The 20410-nt window shown below is 44.3% G+C and overlaps 7 non-coding genes across 7 annotated transcripts; all 7 read left to right on the top strand.

Annotated features, from left to right (window-relative positions):
• The first annotated feature begins 1538 nt into the window (after nucleotides 1-1538).
• TRNAM-CAU (transfer RNA methionine (anticodon CAU)) lies at nucleotides 1539-1611 on the top strand. The gene has a single exon. It is a non-coding gene; the product is annotated as a tRNA-Met (tRNA).
• A 220-nt stretch (nucleotides 1612-1831) lies between these two features.
• TRNAM-CAU (transfer RNA methionine (anticodon CAU)) lies at nucleotides 1832-1904 on the top strand. Its single transcript has one exon. It is a non-coding gene; the product is annotated as a tRNA-Met (tRNA).
• Nucleotides 1905-14783: 12879 nt separating this feature from the next.
• On the top strand, nucleotides 14784-14856 carry TRNAL-CAA (transfer RNA leucine (anticodon CAA)). Its single transcript has one exon. It is a non-coding gene; the product is annotated as a tRNA-Leu (tRNA).
• A 71-nt stretch (nucleotides 14857-14927) lies between these two features.
• Nucleotides 14928-15000, top strand: TRNAM-CAU (transfer RNA methionine (anticodon CAU)). Its single transcript has one exon. It is a non-coding gene; the product is annotated as a tRNA-Met (tRNA).
• Nucleotides 15001-16702: 1702 nt separating this feature from the next.
• On the top strand, nucleotides 16703-16775 carry TRNAM-CAU (transfer RNA methionine (anticodon CAU)). Its single transcript has one exon. It is a non-coding gene; the product is annotated as a tRNA-Met (tRNA).
• Nucleotides 16776-19650: 2875 nt separating this feature from the next.
• On the top strand, nucleotides 19651-19723 carry TRNAM-CAU (transfer RNA methionine (anticodon CAU)). The gene has a single exon. It is a non-coding gene; the product is annotated as a tRNA-Met (tRNA).
• A 374-nt stretch (nucleotides 19724-20097) lies between these two features.
• Nucleotides 20098-20170, top strand: TRNAM-CAU (transfer RNA methionine (anticodon CAU)). The gene has a single exon. It is a non-coding gene; the product is annotated as a tRNA-Met (tRNA).
• The last annotated feature ends 240 nt before the right edge of the window (nucleotides 20171-20410 follow it).

Here is a 20410-nt window from a genome sequence, read left to right as displayed (position 1 = left end):
ACACCAAGCAACTTCATATTCTTTCAATCGCCTTGCCACGTCGAGCAGCCTCGGTAGCGCAGCAGGCAGCGCGTAAGTCTCATAATTTTAAAGTCGTGAGTTCGAATATCACCCGGGGCATAGCCTTTCATCTTGTATGTCCAAGTTTACACAAAGCAACTCCATATTCCTTATCCTCGCCCTTCCACGTCGAACAGCCTCGGTAGTTCAGCAGGCAGCGCGTAAGTCTCATAATCATACAGTCTGAGTTCGATCCTCACCTGCCGCAGAGGCTTTTATAGTGAACATCCAAGTTAACTCAAAGCTACTTCTTAGTCATTATACTTGCATTCTGCGCAACGAACAGCCTCGGTAGCGCAGCAGGCAGCGCGTGTCGCATAATCTTAAGGTCGTGAGTTCGATCCTCACCCGGGTCATAGGTTTTTATCTTGCATGTCCAAGTATACACAAAGCAACTTCATATTCTATATAATTGCCTTCCCCCATTGAGCAGCCTCGGTAGCGCAGCAGGCAGCTCATAGTCTCTTAGTCTTATGGTCGTGGGTTCAATCCTCCCCTGAGGCTTAGTCTTTCAAAATGAATGTCCCAGTTTACACAAAGCTCCTTCCTTAGTCTTTATCCTTACATTCCGTAGAATGAGCAGTCTCGGTAGCGCAGCAGGCAGCGCGTTTCTCATAATCTTAAGGTCGTGAGTTCGATTTTCACCCGGGTCATAGGCTTTATTCTTCTATGTCCACGTTTACACAAAACTCCTTCATATTCTTTGCCCTTACATTGCCCGGTAAGTGCAGACTTGGTAACGCAGAAGGCAGCGCGCGAAGGACTCATAATCATACGGTCTTAGTTCGAACTTCACCTGCCGCAGAGGCTATTATAGTGAACATCCAAGTTAACTCAAATCTCCTTCTTAGTCATTATACTTGCATTCTGCTCAACGAACAGCCTCGGTAGCGCAGCAGGCAGCGCGTAAGTCTCATAATCTTAAGGTCGTCAGTTCGATCCTCACCCGGGGCATTGGCTTTTAACCTGAATGTCGAAGTATACACAAAGTAACTTCATATTCTTTATCCTCGCCTTGCCACATCGAGCATCCTCCGTAGCGCAGTAGGCAGCGCGTAGGTCTCATAATCTTAAGGTCGTGAGTTCGGTCCTCACTCGGGGCAAAAGATATTATCTTTTATGTCCAATTATACACAGAGCAACTTCATATTCTTTATCCTTGCCCGTCAACAACGAGCAGCCTCGGTAGCGCAGCAGGCAGCGCGTAAGTCTCATAATCCTAAGGTCGTGAGTTCGATCCTCACCTGGGGCATTGGCTTTAATCTTCTATGTCCACGTTTACACAAAGCACCTTCTTATTCTTTGTCCTTACATTGGCCGGTAAGTGCAGATTTGGTAACGCAGCAGGCAGCGCGTAAGTCTCATGATCTTCAGGTCGTGACTTCGAGTCTCACCCGGGGCATAGGCTTTAATCTAGTATGTCCAAATATACACAAAGGACCTTCATATTCTTTATCTTCGCCTGGTCCCATCGAGCAGCCTCGGTAGCGCAGCAGGCAGCGCGTAAGTCTCATAATCTTAAGGTCGTGAGTTCGATCCTCACCCGGGGCATAGGATTTTATCTTGTATGTCCAGGTATACACAAGGCAACTTCATAATCCTTATCCTTGCCTTCCCCCATCGAGCAGCCTCGGTAGCGCAGCAGGCAGCGCGTCTCTAATCTTGTGGTCGTGAGTTCGATCCTCACCCGGGGCATAGGCTTACATCCTGTATGTCCAAGTATACACAGAGCAACTTCATATTCTTTATCATTGCCCTTCAGCACCGAGCAGCCTCGGTAGCGCAGTAGGCAGCGCGTAAGTCTCATAATCTTAAGGTGGTGAGTTCGATCCTCACCCGGGGCATAGGCTTTAATCTTGTATGTCCAAGTATACACAAAGCAAATCCATATTCCTTATCCTCGCCCTTCAACACCGAGCCGCCTCGGTAGCGCAGCATGCAGCGCGTAAGTCTCGTAATCATAAGCTATTAGTTCGATCCTCAACTGCGGCAAAGGCATATTACATGAACATCCAATTTTACGCAAAGCTCCTTGTTATTCTTTATACTTGCAATCTCCAACCCGAGCAGCCTCGGTAGCGCACCACGCAGCGCGTAAGTCTCATAATATTAAGGTCGTGAGTTCGAACCTCACCCGGGGCATGAGCTTTTATCCTGTATGTCCAAGTATACACAAAGCAACTTCATATTCTTTATGCTTGCCTTCCCCCTTCGAGCAGCCTCGGTAGCGAAGCAGGCAGCACGTAAGTCTCATAATCTTAAGGTCGTGAGATCATTCCTCACCCGGGGCATGGGCCTTTATCCTGTATGTCCAAGTGTACACAAAGCAACTTCATATTCTTTATGCTTGCCTTCCCCCTTCGAGCAGCCTCGGTAGCGAAGCAGGCAGCGCGTAAGTCTCATAATCTTAAGGTCGTGATTTCGATCCTCACCCGGTGCATAGGCTTTTATCCTGTATGTCCAAGTATACACAAAGCAACTTCATATTCTTTTAATCGCCTTGCCACGTCGAGCAGTCTCGGTAGCACAGCAGGCAGCGCGTAAGTGTCATAATATTAAGGTCGTGAGTTCGAATATCACCCGGGGCATAGCCTTTTATCTTGTATGTCCAAGTATACACAAAGCAACTCCATAATCCTTATCCTCGCCCTTCCACGTCGAACAGCCTGGGTAGTTCAGCAGGCAGCGCGTAAGTCTCATAATCATACAGTCTGAGTTCGATCCTCACCTGCCGCTGAGGATTTTATAGTGAACATCCAAGTTAACTCAAAGCTCCTTCTTAGTCATTATACTTGCATTCTGCACAACGAACAGCCTCGGTAAGTAGTATAATGGGAGAGTTCGGCGGCCTCCTCCTCCTCCGGCTCTCGGGAGAGGCCTCCTCCTCAGCCAGTGGCCTCCTCCTCCTCCTCAGCCAGTGGCCTCCGAGTGGCCACCTCCTCCTCCTCCTCAGCCAGTGGCCTCCCAGTGGCCTCCTCCACCTCAGCCAGAGGCCTCTTCCAGTGCTGCCAACTTAACCTAACTAGCGCGAGATAAACAAAGCCACGTGCTTTTTGACAGACAACAACGCATCGCTAACCTCAGTACTGCCATCTTGACGGGCCTAAACCTCAGTAGTGCCAACTTAACCTCACAAGCGCGAGGTAAACAAAGCCACGTGCTTTTTGACAGCCACGTGCTTTTTGACAGATTTGTAAACAAAGCCACGTGCTTTTTGACAGCTGTCATCGACAACAACGCATCGCAAACCTCAGTACTACCATCTTGACGGGCCTAAACCCCAGTAGTGCCAACTTAACCTAACTAGCATGAGGTAAACAAAGCCACGTGTTTTTTGACAGCCACGTGCTTTTTGACAGACAACAACGCATCGCTAACCTCAGTACTGCCATCTTGACGGGCCTAAACCTTAGTGGTACCAACTTAACCTCACTAGCGCGAGGTAAACAAAGCCACGTGCTTTTTGACAGCCACGTGCTTTTGACAGATTTGTAAATAAAGCCACGTGCTTTTTGACAGACAACAACGCATCGCAAACCTCAGTACTGCCATCTTGACGGGAATAAACCTTAGTGGTACCAACTTAACCTCACTAGCTCGAGATAAACAAATCCACGTGCTTTTTGACAGCCACGTGCTTTTTTGATAGCTGTCATCTGCCATCTTTGAGCACAGTGCTGCCCTCTTTAGCTACTTACCTTTGAAATGTGGTGGCGGATAATTTGAAAAAATGCTTTTCGACATGCAGCCATCTTTAATCCAGAGAGAACAGTGCTGCCCTCTATGTGGTGGCGGCAAATTCCACGTGCTCTTGTTTGAAAACATACTCACGTGCTTTTTTGACAGCTGTCATCCGCCATCTTTAATCCAGAGAGAACAGTGCTGCCCTCTATGTGGTGGCGGCAAATTCCACGTGCTCTTGTTTGAAAACATACTCACGTGCTTTTTTGACAGCTGTCATCCGCCATCTTTAATCCAGAGAGAACAGTGCTGCCCTCTATGTGGTGGCGGCAAATTGAAAAATTCCATGTAGAAACAAAGCCATGTGCTTTTTTGACAGCTGTCATCTGCCATCTTTGAGAACAGTGCTGCCCTCTATGTGGTGACGGCAAATTCCACGTAGAAACATACTCACGTGCTTTTTTGACAGCTGTCATCCGCCATCTTTGAGAACAGTGCTGCCCTCTATGTGGTGGCGGCAAATTCCACGTAGAAACAAAGCTATGTGCTTTTTTGACAGCTGTCATCCACCATCTTTAATCCGAAGAGAACAGTGCTGCCCTCTATGTGGTGACGGCAAATTCCACGTAGAAACAAAGCCATGTGCAGCTGTCATCTGCCATCTTTAATCACCGTGCTGCCCGGTGACGGCAAATTCCACGTAGAAACAAAGCCATGTGCTTTTTTGACAGCTGTCATCCGCCATCTTTAATCACCGTGCTACACTCTATGTGGTGACGACAAATTCTAAATGCTTTACAAACCCATGTGCTTTTCTGACAGAGCTGTCATCCACCATCTTTAATCACCGTGCTGCCCCGGTGACGGCAAATTCCACGTGCTCTTGTTTGGAAACAAAGCTTTTAATCCAGAGAGAACAGTGCTGCCCTGGCAGCGGTAAATTCCACGTGCTCTTGTTAGTTCGTGATTTAAAATCTAAGCTAGCTGTAAATCCCCGATTCTCGACAGATTCTTAATCCGAGTTGTCAGGAAGGGCAACCAAGAGCTTAGATACTGCTAGTTTTGCATCAGGGAGGGCGACTAGTCTTAAAAACAAATTCTTGCGATTTAAAATCTTAGTCAGGAAGGGCATCCGGCCGTAAAACAATAGTTCGTGATTTAAAATCTAAGAAGTTGATCTAGCTGTAAATCCCCGATTCTCGACAGATTCTTAATCCGAGTTGTCAGGAAGGGCAACCGGTCGTAAAACTATGAGGTTAGATACTGCTAGTTTTGCATCAGGAAGGACAACTCAACACATTCATGCGATTTAAACACATTTTTATTCCCAAGAGAATCGAACCCGAGACTACCGGGTGAGAGGCATGCATACTGTAGGCTATAGATTTGTCCTACAGTGCTCGAAGTATCGGCACAGTCATTCTGAGCGAGTTGTGTGGAATGCATGTGTTAGCTGAAATTGTATACGTATCTTCCGGCTCGACCTTGAACGAAGACACTGATAAGCGGCTTGTAACTCGCGAACGTCTTCTTATGTGAGTACCATTCAAGCTCTTAAAACATAGTACTAATTAAGGTTGTAAAATATTCTGAAATAGTCCACCTCTGTAGTGCAGTAGTTAGCTGCTACCCTCGGAGGTCCGAGTTCGATTCCCGGCTCTGCCATAGAATGTGTAGCATTTAGCCTATGTAAGTTCCTAACGTAAACTATCATGATTGTACGGAGAGGTTAAAACACACACAGTGCCTACTCCTATCGAAAGAACCTGCACGGTACCGGCATGTAGGCTTCTCCTGGTGAAGGAGCTTGCACATGGTTTAACGCCTCCTATCAACAGCCCTTACTTAATGCTGGCTTTTTTGCACACCCCGCCTCACACCATACGACCGGCTGCCCTTCCTGACTAGGATTTTAAATCGCAGTATACGTGATAAATTTGTTGTAGCGGGTTTTATAACTAGATATCCCGGTACCGATACATAGCCTACTCCCGACTAGAAGAAGCCTGCACAAGGCTTATTGCCTCCATCCGACAAATGAATCACTGTCAAGTCTTGTACTCAAAAAAATCATTTTCGAAGGAGTCTGCACAAGGTTTAACGTCCCCATCAACAGCCCTTACTTATTGCTAGCTTTTTTGCACACCCCGCCTCACACCATACGACCGGCTGCCCTTCCTGACTAGGATTTTAAATCGCAGTATACGTGATAAATTTGTTGTAGCGGGTTTTATAACTAGATATCCCGGTACCGATACATAGCCTACTCCCGACTAGAAGAAGCCTGCACAAGGCTTATTGCCTCCATCCGACAAATGAATCACTGTCAAGTCTTGTACTCAAAAAAATCATTTTCGAAGGAGTCTGCACAAGGTTTAACGTCCCCATCAACAGCCCTTACTTATTGCTAGCTTTTTTGCACACCCCGCCTCACACCATACGACCGGCTGCCCTTCCTGACTAGGATTTTAAATCGCAGTATACGTGATAAATTTGTTGTAGCAGGTTTTATAACTAGATATCCCGGTACCGATACATAGCCTACTCCCGACTAGAAGAAGCCTGCACAAGGCTTATTGCCTCCATCCGACAAATGAATCACCGTCAAGTCATGTACTCAAAAAAATCATTTTCGAAGGAGTCTGCACAAGGTTTAACGTCCCCATCAACAGCCCTTACTTATTGCTAGCTTTTTTGCACACCCCGCCTCACACCATACGACCGGTTGCCCTTCCTGACTAGGATTTTAAATCGATATCCCGACATAGCCTACTCCTACCGAAGAAGTCAGCTTAACGCCTCCATCCAACAAATGAATCACCCTCAAACGCTCTTCAATCATTCTCGCTACTTCGGAAGATAGCGGGTTCGAACTGGAAGCCGTAAATGCTAGGCGAGGGGCCTGCGCGATCGTCATTACATGATCTAGCTTTAGCTCAATACCTACAGGTAAGGAATACCGCGTATGTACCCTCGAGAAGTCGAGGATCACACGCTAACTTTCCAAGGATCGAACTCTTAAATTCTGACACCTCGGTATCAACAGGAGGTTTGAATACGTCAGCCTGCAGGTAGGAGCTCTTGTTTGCATTCGTTCCGACTGTACCGCAGTTGTCAGCTCAGCGATTATCATATCCGCTTGGTAACAAGCAGAATATTTAGCCGCAGCAGTCTGCGCGAAGTGCTCACAGTTCTCTGTATGCGTTTATTACATGCACACATCTCCCGTCTGCAGTGAATATTATTCTTCAGCCTTTATCTTAAGGTAAGGTAGAACTGTTAATTACCTTTTTTTATTTGCAAAGCAACTTCTACGCTAGACATCTACATTCATATATGTTTGTTCTTTTTTTAGGTACCGTTCGAAAGTACGCAACAATTTTATTCATCCCAGTAACAGCCTGCAGCACGTGCATTTTTTTAAAGGTATGTTTTCGAACTTTGAGTTGTAAAGATAATTAGGTTAGATGATGTACCCTACACTACATTCATATATGTTTCTTCTTTTTTTAGGTACGACCAGAATATTATCATTCGAGTTTCAGGCTTGAACGCACGCATTTTATACATCCGAGTAACAGTTTGCAGCGCGAAGATTTTAAGGTATGTCTGACCTCTATTCGTTGAAACTTGGTTTCTTCTAAAACATCGTAACTTTAGTCTATTGATAAATAGTTGTTCTCTTTAATCCTCACGCTATAGACGAGGTGCGTACATAGCTATGTCTGCCCTCAACAGGCTGAAACTTGGTTTCTTCCGTAACTTTAAGCTAATCATAAATAGTTGTTCTCTTTAATCAACATACTATAGACGTGGTATAATTTCAAACACGTACACATAGCTATGTCTGCCCTCAACGGGCTGAAACTTGGTTTCTTCCGAACATCGTAACTTTAGTCTATTGATAAATAGTTGTTCTCTTTAATCTACATACTATAGACGAGGTGCGTACATAGCTATGTCCGTCCTCAACAGGCTTAAACTTGGTTTCTTCCGAACATCGTAACTTTAAGCTAATCATAAATAGTTGTTCTCTTTAATCAACATACTATAGACGTGGTATAATTTCAAACACGTACACATAGCTATGTCTGCCCTCAACGGGTTGAAACTTGGTTTCTTCCGAACATCGTAACTTTAGTCTATTGATAAATAGTTGTTCTCTTTAATCTACATACTATAGACGTGGTATAATTTCAAACACGCACACATAGCTATGTCCGTCCTCAACAGGCTTAAACTTGGTTTCTTCCGAACATCGTAACTTTAGTCTATTGATAAATAGTTGTTCTCTTTAATCTACATACTATAGACGTAGTATAATTTCAAACACGCACACATAGCTATGTCTGCCCTCAACAGGTTGAAAGTTGGTTTCTTCCGAACATCGTAACTTTAAGCTAATCATAAATAGTTGTTCTCTTTAATCAACATACTATAGACGTGGTATAATTTCAAACACGTACACATAGCTATGTCTGCCCTCAACGGGCTGAAACTTGGTTTCTTCCGTAACTTTAAGCTAATCATAAATAGTTGTTCTCTTTAATCAACATACTATAGACGTGGTGCGTACATAGCTATGTCTGCCCTCAACGGGCTGAAACTTGGTTTCTTCCGTAACTTTAGTCTATTGATAAATAGTTGTTCTCTTTAATCTACATACTATAGACGAGGTGCGTACATAGCTATGTCTGCCCTCAACAGGTTGAAAGTTGGTTTCTTCCGAACATCGTAACTTTAGTCTATTGATAAATAGTTGTTCTCTTTAATCAACATACTATAGACGTGGTATAATTTCAAACACGCACACGTAGCTATGTCTGTCCTCAACAGGTTGAAACTTGGTTTCTTCCGAACATCGTAACTTTAGTCGTTCTCATCAATCCTCATGCTATAGGCCTAACTCACAGCCATGTCCAACCTCTATAGGTTGAACATCGCAACTTTAGGCTAATCTCTATTGGTTGTTCTCTTTTCAGAACTTGTTGCATACGCTGTTCGCCTAAACACTTTATTCGAAGAAAGAGAAGACACTATGTTCCCATGCGAGCTGTGTAAGGCAATGTTCACAAGACGTGACAACCTTGCACGCCATGTAAAAACAAAACATCATCAGCTATCTGCTTGCGACTATAACCCAACTATGTTCCCCTGCGAACAGTGTAAGGCGACGTTCATAAGACAGGATAACCTCGCACGTCATATAAAAGCAAAACACCCTAGCATAACATCTGCTTTATGTGATGTTTGCGGGCTGTACTTCGCTAATGTAGAGCAATACCAGGCTCACTTAGCAGAGGTACATCAAATATCTACTTGCCCTCAGGTAGTAGTAGGGAAAAAGCGTGCAGCTACTGATGTAGCTGTAGAAAGTACTAGTAGTAAAAAACCTAGGAAAAATGAACTTCAAACTATTCACTGCGAGCACTGTAACACTGATGTACCATCTTCGCATTTTCAGGGACACTTACGGAGTAATGCGCATAAAAATAATGCGTGTAGAAGTGGTAGTAACGCAAACATCGAGGAAATTAATACAGCATTTAAAAGTAGGATTGCTAGTTACCGAATTCGCACCAGTCAAAAGTTTCAGAGCACTTCAAACTTTTTAAATTGCGTTCAACCGGATGTACAACAGCTTCTTGCTAAATCTTTGTCCAATCATAGTTTATTTAAAGTTAATTTTGAACTTTTCGCCTTGTACATTAAAAGCACGGATGAATCCGAAATAACGGACATTAAATCATTTAATACGAAGAATTTTGTCATAAGTGAGTCGACTAATTTTGGTGATGTACTTAGGGATGTCTCTAACATTATTTCAACTAAGAGCGAGGAATTTCAGGAAAAGGAATCAGGGTGGGCTTTAGTTGAGATAATGTATCTAGAAGTTAACATCAATAAGTACAATCCCATGCGAGGTTCATCGTACATCGAGCTGCCGACATGGATTCAGCGAAAAGAAGCTGTTGTAAACATCCAAAACAATGACGAAGCATGTTTCGCATGGGCGGTGATGTCGGCTTTAAATCCTGCGAAATCAGACGTAGCTAAGAGAACATCATCCTATCCACACTATTCAACGCAGCTAAATTTCGATAGTATAGAATTTCCCGTACAGTTAAAGGATATTAAGCGCTTTGAGGAACTAAATAACATTAGTATCAATGTGTATGGTGTAGAGAAAAAGTCTGTAGTAGGTCCTCTGTATTATACATGTCATAAGAAGAGTACTCACGTTAATTTACTCTATATTGAAAACAGTGAGAATAGCCACTTTTGCTGGATTAAAAATCTGAGTAGACTTGTTGGCAGTCAGTTGTCAAAACGTAATGGTAAAAAGTGGCTATGTGATGGATGCTTGCAGTATTTTAAAACCGAAGATCAGTTAACGAAGCATTCCAAGAATGACTGCAATCATGTACGTACAGAGATACCTACTACAGGTAATAATGTTTTAAAATTTACAAATTTTCACAAGCAGATGTGGGTACCGTTCGTGATTTATGCAGACTTTGAAGCCATCCTCACGCCATGCAACACATGCTCACCTAATCCTGACAACTCTTTCACTAATACTACGCACATGCATGTCCCGTATAGCTTCGCGTATTACATCAAGTGTAGTTACGATAGTACGCTTAACAAGTTAGAGCTGTATCGAGGACATGATGCTGCTAAAGTATTTTTAGAAAGACTTGAAAGTGATGCAGTTCGTCTCGGTCGTATTCTGAATAGTAATATTCCTATGAAGCCACTCACCGAAATTCAGTTAAATGATCATGAACGTGCTACAAAGTGTAGCATTTGTGATGGGGAATTTTCCGAAAATGACCCTAAAGTTTTTGATCATGATCATTTAACTGGTTTCTACAGATGTGCCGCTCATTATAGCTGTAATCTTAAGTATAGAGTTCCTAAATTTATCCCTGTAATTTTTCATAACTTATCTGGTTACGACTCTCATTTCATCATTTCACAATTTGGAGCTTCGGATGAAAAAGTAGATATAATCCCTCAGAATAAAGAGCGGTACATTGCGTTTGCAAAGTCTGTAAAAGTAGATGCTGAGCATTCTATAAAACTGAGATTCCTTGACTCGTTTCGCTTTATGGCGAGTAGCCTCGATAAACTTTCTAGTCATTTACAGCCTGAACAATTTACGGAAATTCGACGCGTTTTCCCTGAAGAAGCGCAGTTTAATTTACTTCGGCGTAAGGGTGTTTTTTGTTACGAATATCTCGACTGCTTAGACCGCCTCGAAGAACGTGCCTTACCATCGAAACAATCCTTTTACAGCTCGCTGAATTCAGCAGATATTAGTCATGATGACTATTTACATGCACAACATATCTGGGAGCAGTTCCACATTCAAACGCTGGGTGAATACTCCGATTTATATTTAAAGACAGATGTACTTTTGTTAGCTGATGTTTTTGAAAATTTTCGCTGTGTTTGCATGAACACCTACAGCCTTGACCCATGTCAGTATTTTACTGCACCTGGGTTAAGTTGGGACGCGATGTTAAAATACACGCGTGTGAATTTGGAGCTGCTAACGGATATCGATATGGTGCACTTTATAAAAGCATCCATTCGAGGCGGTCTGAGTCAGTGCAGCGGCCGGTATTCGAGTGCTAATAATAAGTACATGCCGAGTTTCGATTCCAGTCAGGAATCTCGGTATATCGTTTACCTCGATGCTAATAATCAGTATGGGTGGGCGATGAGTCAGCATCTACCGGTGAGTGGTTTCCGCTGGCTGACGCAGTGCGAAATTGATGCTTTACAGCTACACGCCCTAGGTGATGAAGCTGATAAAGGTTATTTCCTCGAAGTTGACTTACAGTATCCGAAAGAGTTACACACTTCCCATAATGACCTACCGTTCTGCCCTGAAAATATGAAGTCCCCGTACATTGCATCAACGACGAAAATGCTCATTGCTAATTTATGCGATAAATCTAAGTATATCATTCATTACCGAAATTTAAAACAGTGTTTGCAGCATGGTTTGAAGTTATCCAAAATTCATCGCGTACTAGAATTTAATCAGTCACCGTGGCTAAAGCCATATATCGATCTGAACAATAATTTAAGAACGAATGCGGTTAACGAGTTTGAAAAAGATTTCTACAAGCTCATGAATAATAGTGTGTTTGGTAAGACTATGGAGAATGTTGACAAACGCGTTGATGTAAAATTGATTACAAACTGGGATAATATTAAGAAAAGGTATGGTGCTAACTATTTAATAAGTAAACCAAATTTCCACAGCTGCACCATCATACACGAGAATTTAGTTATTATACAGATGAATCGTGTCAAGGTTAAGTATGACAAACCTACCTACGTCGGCTTCACAGTACTTGAATTGGCTAAAACACTCATGTATGAATTCCATTACGATTATATGATGAAGAAGTACGCGCATAATGCGCAATTGCTCTACACAGATACCGATTCGTTTATTTATCAAATCAAAACTGATGACTATTACAATGATATAAAGCCTGACTTGGGTAGGTTTGATACGAGTAACTATCCTGCAGATAATCAATATCATCTACCGCTAGTGAACAAAAAGGTTCTAGGTAAAATGAAAGATGAATGTGCTGGGAATATTATCGATTCATTTGTAGGTACTAAATCCAAGTCATATTGCATAAAACTCTTAAATGAATTACAAATAAAGAGATTGAAGGGGGTTAAAAAGAATGTCGTTCAGAATCAGCTAAGTTTTGAAAACTATAACAATTGCATTAAAAGTAATCCACCTGTTTTGCATAAGCAAATGTCTGTCATTAGAAGCAAGAAGCACCAGTTGTACACTCATTTAATTAGTAAGGTAGCCCTTAATAGCGATGATTGTAAACGGTTTGTCATTCCAAATTCTACCAACACGCTAGCCTGGGGGCATAGTAGTATTGATAAGTACTACTTTACATAAACATTATGCTAGAGGTGTGTGTACTTACGTTACGCTGTCTTACATCACAATTCGGGAGAGGAACGCTGGTACGGCAAGTCTAAACTTGTACATTCAAGAATTGCATCGAGAAGTACGCTAGGGTGAAATGATTCGAGATAAAACTTGTACATACAAGATGTAAATAAATAATGTAGAATTGGCATATTCTTTTATTTTAGGTTAGGTATCACCTTCCTCCCGCTCCTTATTTGCAGGATAGAGTTTTTGTTTATTACTCATAGAAGAAAGAAGGTGATGAGCAGTTTCGTGAGTATAGTTCGGTAAGTATCTCGAGAGCAGAATTTTTTTTTGTCAAAAAAGCACATAGCTTTGTAAAGCACGTAGAATTTGCCACCACCGGGGCAGCACGGTGATTAAAGATGGTGGATGACAGCTCTGTCAGAAAAGCACATGGGTTTGTAAAGCATTTAGAATTTGTCGTCACCACATAGAGTGTAGCACGGTGATTAAAGATGGCGGATGACAGCTGTCAAAAAAGCACATGGCTTTGTTTCTACGTGGAATTTGCCGTCACCGGGCAGCACGGTGATTAAAGATGGCAGATGACAGCTGCACATGGCTTTGTTTCTACGTGGAATTTGCCGTCACCACATAGAGGGCAGCACTGTTCTCTTCGGATTAAAGATGGTGGATGACAGCTGTCAAAAAAGCACATAGCTTTGTTTCTACGTGGAATTTGCCGCCACCACATAGAGGGCAGCACTGTTCTCAAAGATGGCGGATGACAGCTGTCAAAAAAGCACGTGAGTATGTTTCTACGTGGAATTTGCCGTCACCACATAGAGGGCAGCACTGTTCTCAAAGATGGCAGATGACAGCTGTCAAAAAAGCACATGGCTTTGTTTCTACATGGAATTTTTCAATTTGCCGCCACCACATAGAGGGCAGCACTGTTCTCTCTGGATTAAAGATGGCGGATGACAGCTGTCAAAAAAGCACGTGAGTATGTTTTCAAACAAGAGCACGTGGAATTTGCCGCCACCACATAGAGGGCAGCACTGTTCTCTCTGGATTAAAGATGGCGGATGACAGCTGTCAAAAAAAAAGCACGTGAGTATGTTTTCAAACAAGAGCACGTGGAATTTGCCGCCACCACATAGAGGGTAGCACTGTTCTCTCTGGATTAAAGATGGCTGCATGTCGAAAAGCATTTTTTCAAATTATCCGCCACCACATTTCAAAGGTAAGTAGCTAAAGAGGGCAGCACTGTGCTCAAAGATGGCAGATGACAGCTATCAAAAAAGCACGTGGCTGTCAAAAAGCATGTGGATTTGTTTATCTCGAGCTAGTGAGGTTAAGTTGGTACCACTAAGGTTTATTCCCGTCAAGATGGCAGTACTGAGGTTTGCGATGCGTTGTTGTCTGTCAAAAAGCACGTGGCTTTGTTTACAAATCTGTCAAAAAGCACGTGGCTGTCAAAAAACACGTGGCTTTGTTTACCTCGCGCTAGTGAGGTTAAGTTGGTACCACTAAGGTTTAGGCCCGTCAAGATGGCAGTACTGAGGTTAGCGATGCGTTGTTGTCTGTCAAAAAGCACGTGGCTTTGTTTACAAATCTGTCAAAAGCACGTGGCTGTCAAAAAGCACGTGGCTTTGTTTACCTCGCGCTAGTGAGGTTAAGTTGGTACCACTAAGGTTTAGGCCCGTCAAGATGGCAGTACTGAGGTTAGCGATGCGTTGTTGTCTGTCAAAAAGCACGTGGCTGTCAAAAAACACGTGGGTTTGTTTACCTCATGCTAGTTAGGTTAAGTTGGCACTAGTGAGGTTTAGGCCCGTCAAGATGGCAGTACTGAGGTTAGCGATGCGTTGTTGTCTGTCAAAAAGCACGTGGCTTTGTTTATCTCGCGCTAGTTAGGTTAAGTTGGCAGCACTGGAAGAGGCCTCTGGCTGAGGTGGAGGAGGCCACTGGGAGGCCACTGGCTGAGGAGGAGGAGGAGGTGGCCACTCGGAGGCCACTGGCTGAGGAGGAGGAGGAGGCCACTGGCTGAGGAGGAGGCCTCTCCCGAGAGCCGGAGGAGGAGGAGGCGGCCGAACCCGTCTATTATACTACTTCGGTAGCGCAGCAGGCAGCGCGTAAGTCTCAAAATCTTAAGGTCGTGAGTTCGATCCTCACCCGGGGCATAGGCTTTTTATCTTGCAAGTATACACAAAGCAACTTCATATTCTATATAATTGCCTTCACCCATCGAGCAGCCTCGGTAGCGCAGCAGGCAGCGCGTAAGTCTCATAATCTTAAGGTCGTGAGTTCGATCCTCACCCGGGGCATAGGCTTTATTCCTCTATGTCCACGTTTACACAAAACTCCTTCATATTCTTTGTCCTTACAATGCCCGGTAAGTGCAGACTTGGTAACGCAGAAGGCAGCGCGCGAAAGACTCATAATCATACGGTCTTAGTTCGAACTTCACCTGCCGCAGAGGCTTTTATAGTGAACATCCAAGTTAACTCAAAGCTCCTTCTTAGTCATTATACTTGCATTCTGCTCAACGAACAGCCTCGGTAGCGCAGCAGGCAGCGCGTAAGTCTCATAATCATAAGCTATTATTTCGATCCTCACCTGCGGCAAAGGCATTTTACATGAACATCAAATTTTGCGCAAAGCTCCTTGTTATTCTTTATACTTGCAATCTCCACCCCGAGCAGCCTCGGTAGCGCAGCACGCAGCGCGTAATTCTCATAATGTTAAGGTCGTGAGTTCGATCCTCACCCGGGGCATGGGCTTTTATCCTGTATGTCCAAGTATACACAAAGCAACTTCATATTCTATATAATTGCCTTCCCCCATTCTAGCAGCCTATGTAGGCAGCACACAAGCCTCTTAGTCTTATGGTCGTGGGTTCGATCCTCCCCTGAGGCTTAGTCTTTCAACATGAATGTCCATGTTTACACACAGCTCCTTCCTTACATTCCGCAGAATTAGCAGTCTCGGTAGCGCAGCAGGCAGCGCGTAAGTCTCATAATAATAAGTCGTGAGTTCGATTTTCACCCGGCTCATAGGCTTTAATCTTCTATGTCCACGTTTACACAAGACTCCTTCGTATTCCTTGTCCTTACATTGCCCGGTAAGTGCAGACTTGGTAACGCAGCACGCAGCGCGCGAAAGACTCATAATCATACGGTCTTAGTTCTATCCTTACCTGCGGCAAAGGCATTTATCGTGAACATCCAATTTTTTACAAAGCTATTTCTGATTCTTTATACTTGCACTCTGCATCCCGAACAGCCTCGGTAGCGCAGCAGGCAGCGCGTAAGTATCATAATCTTAAGGTCGTGAGTTCGATCCTCAACCGGGGCGAAGGCTTTTATAGTGAACTTCCAAGTTAACTCAAAGCTCCTTCTTAGTCATTATACTTGCATTGTGTACAATGAACAGCCTCGGTAGCGCAGCAGGAAGCTCGTAAGTCTCATAATCGTAAGGTCGTGATTTCGATCCTCACCCGGGGCATAGGCTTTTATCCTGTATGTCCAAGTATACACAAAGCAACTTCATATTCTTTTAATCGCCCTGCCACGTCGAGCAGCCTCGGTAGCGCAGCAGGCAGCGCGTAAGTCTCATAATATTAAGGTCGTGAGTTCGAATATCACCCGGGGCATAGCCTTTTATCTTGTATGTCCAAGTATACACAAAGCAACTTCATAATCTTTAACCTTGCCTAGCAACATCGAGCAGCCTCGGTAGCTCAGTAGGCAGCGCGTAAGTCACATAATCTCAAGGTCGTGAGTTCGATCCTCACCCGGGGCAAAGGCTTTAATCTTGTATGTCCAAGTATACACAAGGCAACTCCATATTCCTTATCCTCGCCCTTCCACGTCGGGCAGCCGGGGTAGCGCAGCAGGCAGCGCGTAATTCTCATAATCATACAGTCTGAGTTCGATCCCCACCTTCCGCAGAGGCTTTTATAGTGAACATCCAAGTTAACTCAAAGCTCTTTCTTAGTCATTATACTTGCATTTTGCACAACGAACAGCCTCGGTAGCGCAGCAGGCAGCGCGTAAGTCTCATAATCTTAAGGTCGTGAGTTCGATCCTCACCCGGGGCATAGGCTTTTATCTTGCATGTCCAAGTATACACAAAGCAACTTCATATTCTATATAATTGCCTTCCCCCATTGAGCAGCCTCGGTAGCGCAGCAGGCAGCGCGTAAGTCTCATAATCTTAAGGTCGTGAGTTCGATCCTCTACCGGGGCATAGGCTTTTATCTTGTATGTCTAAGTATACACAAAGCAACTTCATATTCTATATAATTGCCTTCACCCATCGAGCAGCCTCGGTAGCGCAGCAGGCAGCGCGTAAGTCTCATAACCTTAAGGTCGTAAGTTCGATCCTCACCCGGGGCATAGGCTTTTATCTTGTACGTCCAAGTATACACAAAGCAACTTCATATTCTATATAATAGCCTTCACCCACCGAGCAGCCTCGGTAGCGCAGCAGGCAGCGCGTAAGTCTCATAATATTAAGGTCGTGATTTCGAACCTCACCAGGGATATATTCTTTTATCTTGTATGTCTATTATTCACAAAGCTGCTTTATATTCTTTATCCTTGGCCGCCCCATTCTAACAGCCTATGTAGCACAGCAGGCAGCACGTAAGTCTTTTAGTCTTATGGTCGTGGGTTCGATCCTCCCCTGAGGCTTAGTCTTTCAACATGAATGTCCCAGTTTACACAAAGCTCCTTCCTAATCTTTATCCTTACATTCCGCAGAATGAGCAGTCTCGGTCGTGCAGCAGGCAGCGCGTGTCTCATAATTTTAAGGTCGGGAGTTCGATTTTCACCCGGGTCATAGGCTTTATTCTTCTATGTCCACGTTTACACAAAACTCCTTCATATTCTTTGTCCTTACATTGCCCGGTAAGTGCAGACTTGGTAACGCAGAAGGCAGCGCGCGAAAGACTCATAATCATACGGTCTTAGTTCGAACTTCACCTGCCGCAGAGGCATTTATAGTGAACATCCACGTTAACTCAAAGCTCCTTCTTAGTCATTATACTTGCATTCTGCTCAACGAACAGCCTCGGGAGCGCAGCAGGCAGCGCGTAAGTCTCATAATCTTAAGGTCGTGAGTTCGATCCTCACCCGGGGCATGGGCTTTTATCCTGAATGTCGACGTATACACAAAGCAACTTCATATTCTTTATCCTCGCCTTGCCATATCGAGCAGCCTCCGTAGCGCAGTAGGCAGCGCGTAAGTCTCATAATCTCAAGGTCGTCAGTTCGGTCCGCACTCGGGGCAAAAGATTTTATCTTGTATGTCCAATTATACACAGAGCAACTTCATATTCTTTATCCTTGCCCCTCAACAACGAGCAGCCTCGGTAGCGCAGCAGACAGCGCGTAAGTCTCATAATCCTAAGGTCGTGAGTTCGATCCTCACCTGGGGCATTGGCTTTAATCTTCTATGTCCACGTTTACACAAAGCACCTCTTTATTCTTTGTCCTTACATTGCCCGGTAAGTGCAGACTTGGTAACGCAGCAGGCAGCGCGCGAAAGACTCATAATCATACGGTCTTATTTCTATCCTTACCTGCGGCAAAGGCATTTATCGTGAACATCCAATTGTTTACAAAGCTCTTTCTGATTCTTTATACTTGCAATCTGCATCCCGAACAGCCTCGGTAGCGCAGCAGGCAGCACGTAGGTATCATAATCTTAAGGTCGTGAGTTCGATCCTCAACCGGGGCAAAGGCTTTTATAGTGAACTTCCAAGTTAACTCAAAGCTCCTTCTTAGTCATTATACTTGCATTCTGCACAACGAACAGCCTCGGTAGCGCAGCAGGCAGCGCGTAATTCTCATAATCATACAGTCTGAGTTCGATCCTCACCTGCCGCAGAGGCTTTTATAGTGAACATCCAAGTTAACTCAAAGCTCCTTCTTAGTCATTATACTTGCATTTTGCACAACGAACAGCCTCGGTAGCGCAGCAGGCAGCGCGTAAGTCTCATAATAATAAGTTCGTGAGTCCGTTTTTCACCCGGCTCATAGGCTTTGATCTTCTATGTCCACGTTTACACAAAACTCCTTCGTATTCTCTGTCCTTACATTGCCCGGTAAGTGCAGACTTGGTAACGCAGCAGGTAGCGCGCGAAAGACTCGTAATCATACGGTCTTAGTTCGATCCTTACCTGCGGCTAAGGCATTTATCGTGAGCATCCTATTTTTTACAAAGCTCTTTCTTATTCTTTATACTTGCACTCTGCATACCGAACAGCCTCGGTAGCGCAGCAGGCAGCGCGTAAGTCACATAATATTAAGGTCGTGAGTTCGATCCTCACCCGGGGCATGGATCTTTATTCTTTATGCTTGCCTTCCCCCATCGAGCAGCCTCGGTAGCGAAGCAGGTAGTGCGTAAGTCTCATAATTTTAAGGTCGTGATTTCGGTCCTCACCCGGGGCATAGGCTTTTATCCTGTATGTCCAAGTATACACAAAGCAACATATTCTTTTAATCGCCGTGCGACGTCGAGCAGCCTCGGTAGCGCAGCAGGCAGCGCGTAAGTCTCATAATATTAAGGTCGTGAGTTCGAATATCACCCGGGGCATAGCCATTTATCTTGTATGTCCAAGTATACACAAAGCAACTCCATATTCCTTATCCTCGCCCTTCCACGTCGAACAGCCAGGGTAGTTCAGCAGGCAGCGCGTAAGTCTCATAACCATACAGTCTGAGTTCGATCCTCACCTGCCGCAGAGGCTTTTATAGTGAACATCCAAGTTAACTCAAAGCTCCTTCTTAGTCATTATACTTGCATTCTGCGCAACGGGCAGCCTCGGTAGCGCAGCAGGCAGCGCGTAAGTCTCATAATCTTAAGGTCGTGAATTCGATCCTCACCCGGGGCATAGGCTTTTATCTTGTATGTCCAAGTATACACAAAGCAACTTCATATTCTATATAATTGCCTTACCCCATCGAGCAGCCTCGGTAGCGCAGCAGGCAGCGCGTAAGTCTCATAATCTTAAGGTCGTGAGTTCGATCCTCATCCGGGGCATAGGCTTTTATCTTGTATGTCCAAGTATACACAAAGCAACTTCATATTCTATATAATTGCCTTACCCCATTGAGCAGCCTCGGTAGCGCAGCAGGCAGCGCGTAAGTTTCATAATCCCGAGGTCGTGAGTTCGATCCTCACCCGGGGCATAGCCTTTTATCTTGTATGTCCAAGTATACACAAAGCAACTCCATAATCCTTATCCTCGCCCTTCCATGTCGAACAGCCTGGGTAGTTCAGCAGGCAGCGCGTAAGTCTCATAATCATACAGTCTGAGTTCGATCCTCACCTGCCGCAGAGGCTTTTATAGTGAACATCCAAGTTAACTCAAAGCTCCTTCTTAGTCATTATACTTGCATTCTGCACAACGAACAGCCTCGGTAGCGCAGCAGGCAGCGCGTAAGTCTCATAATCTTAAGGTCGTGAGTTCGACCCTCACCCGGGGCATAGGCTTTTATCTTGTATGTCCAAGTATACACAAAGCAACTTCATATTCTATATAATTGCCTTCCCCCATTGAGCAGCCTCGGTAGAGCAGCAGGCAGCGCGTAAGTCTAAAAATCTTAAGGTCGTGAGTTCGATTTTCACCCGGGTCATAGGCTTTATTCTTCTGTGTCCACGTTTACACAAAACTCCTTCATATTCTTTGTCCTTACAATGCCCGGTAAGTGCAGACTTGGTAACGCA

Source organism: Anabrus simplex, chromosome 3 (genome assembly GCF_040414725.1).
Source record: "Anabrus simplex isolate iqAnaSimp1 chromosome 3, ASM4041472v1, whole genome shotgun sequence".
NCBI lineage: Eukaryota > Metazoa > Arthropoda > Insecta > Orthoptera > Tettigoniidae > Anabrus > Anabrus simplex.
Note: the sequence above shows the minus strand (reverse complement) of the source record. Positions and strands in the feature narration are given on the sequence as shown.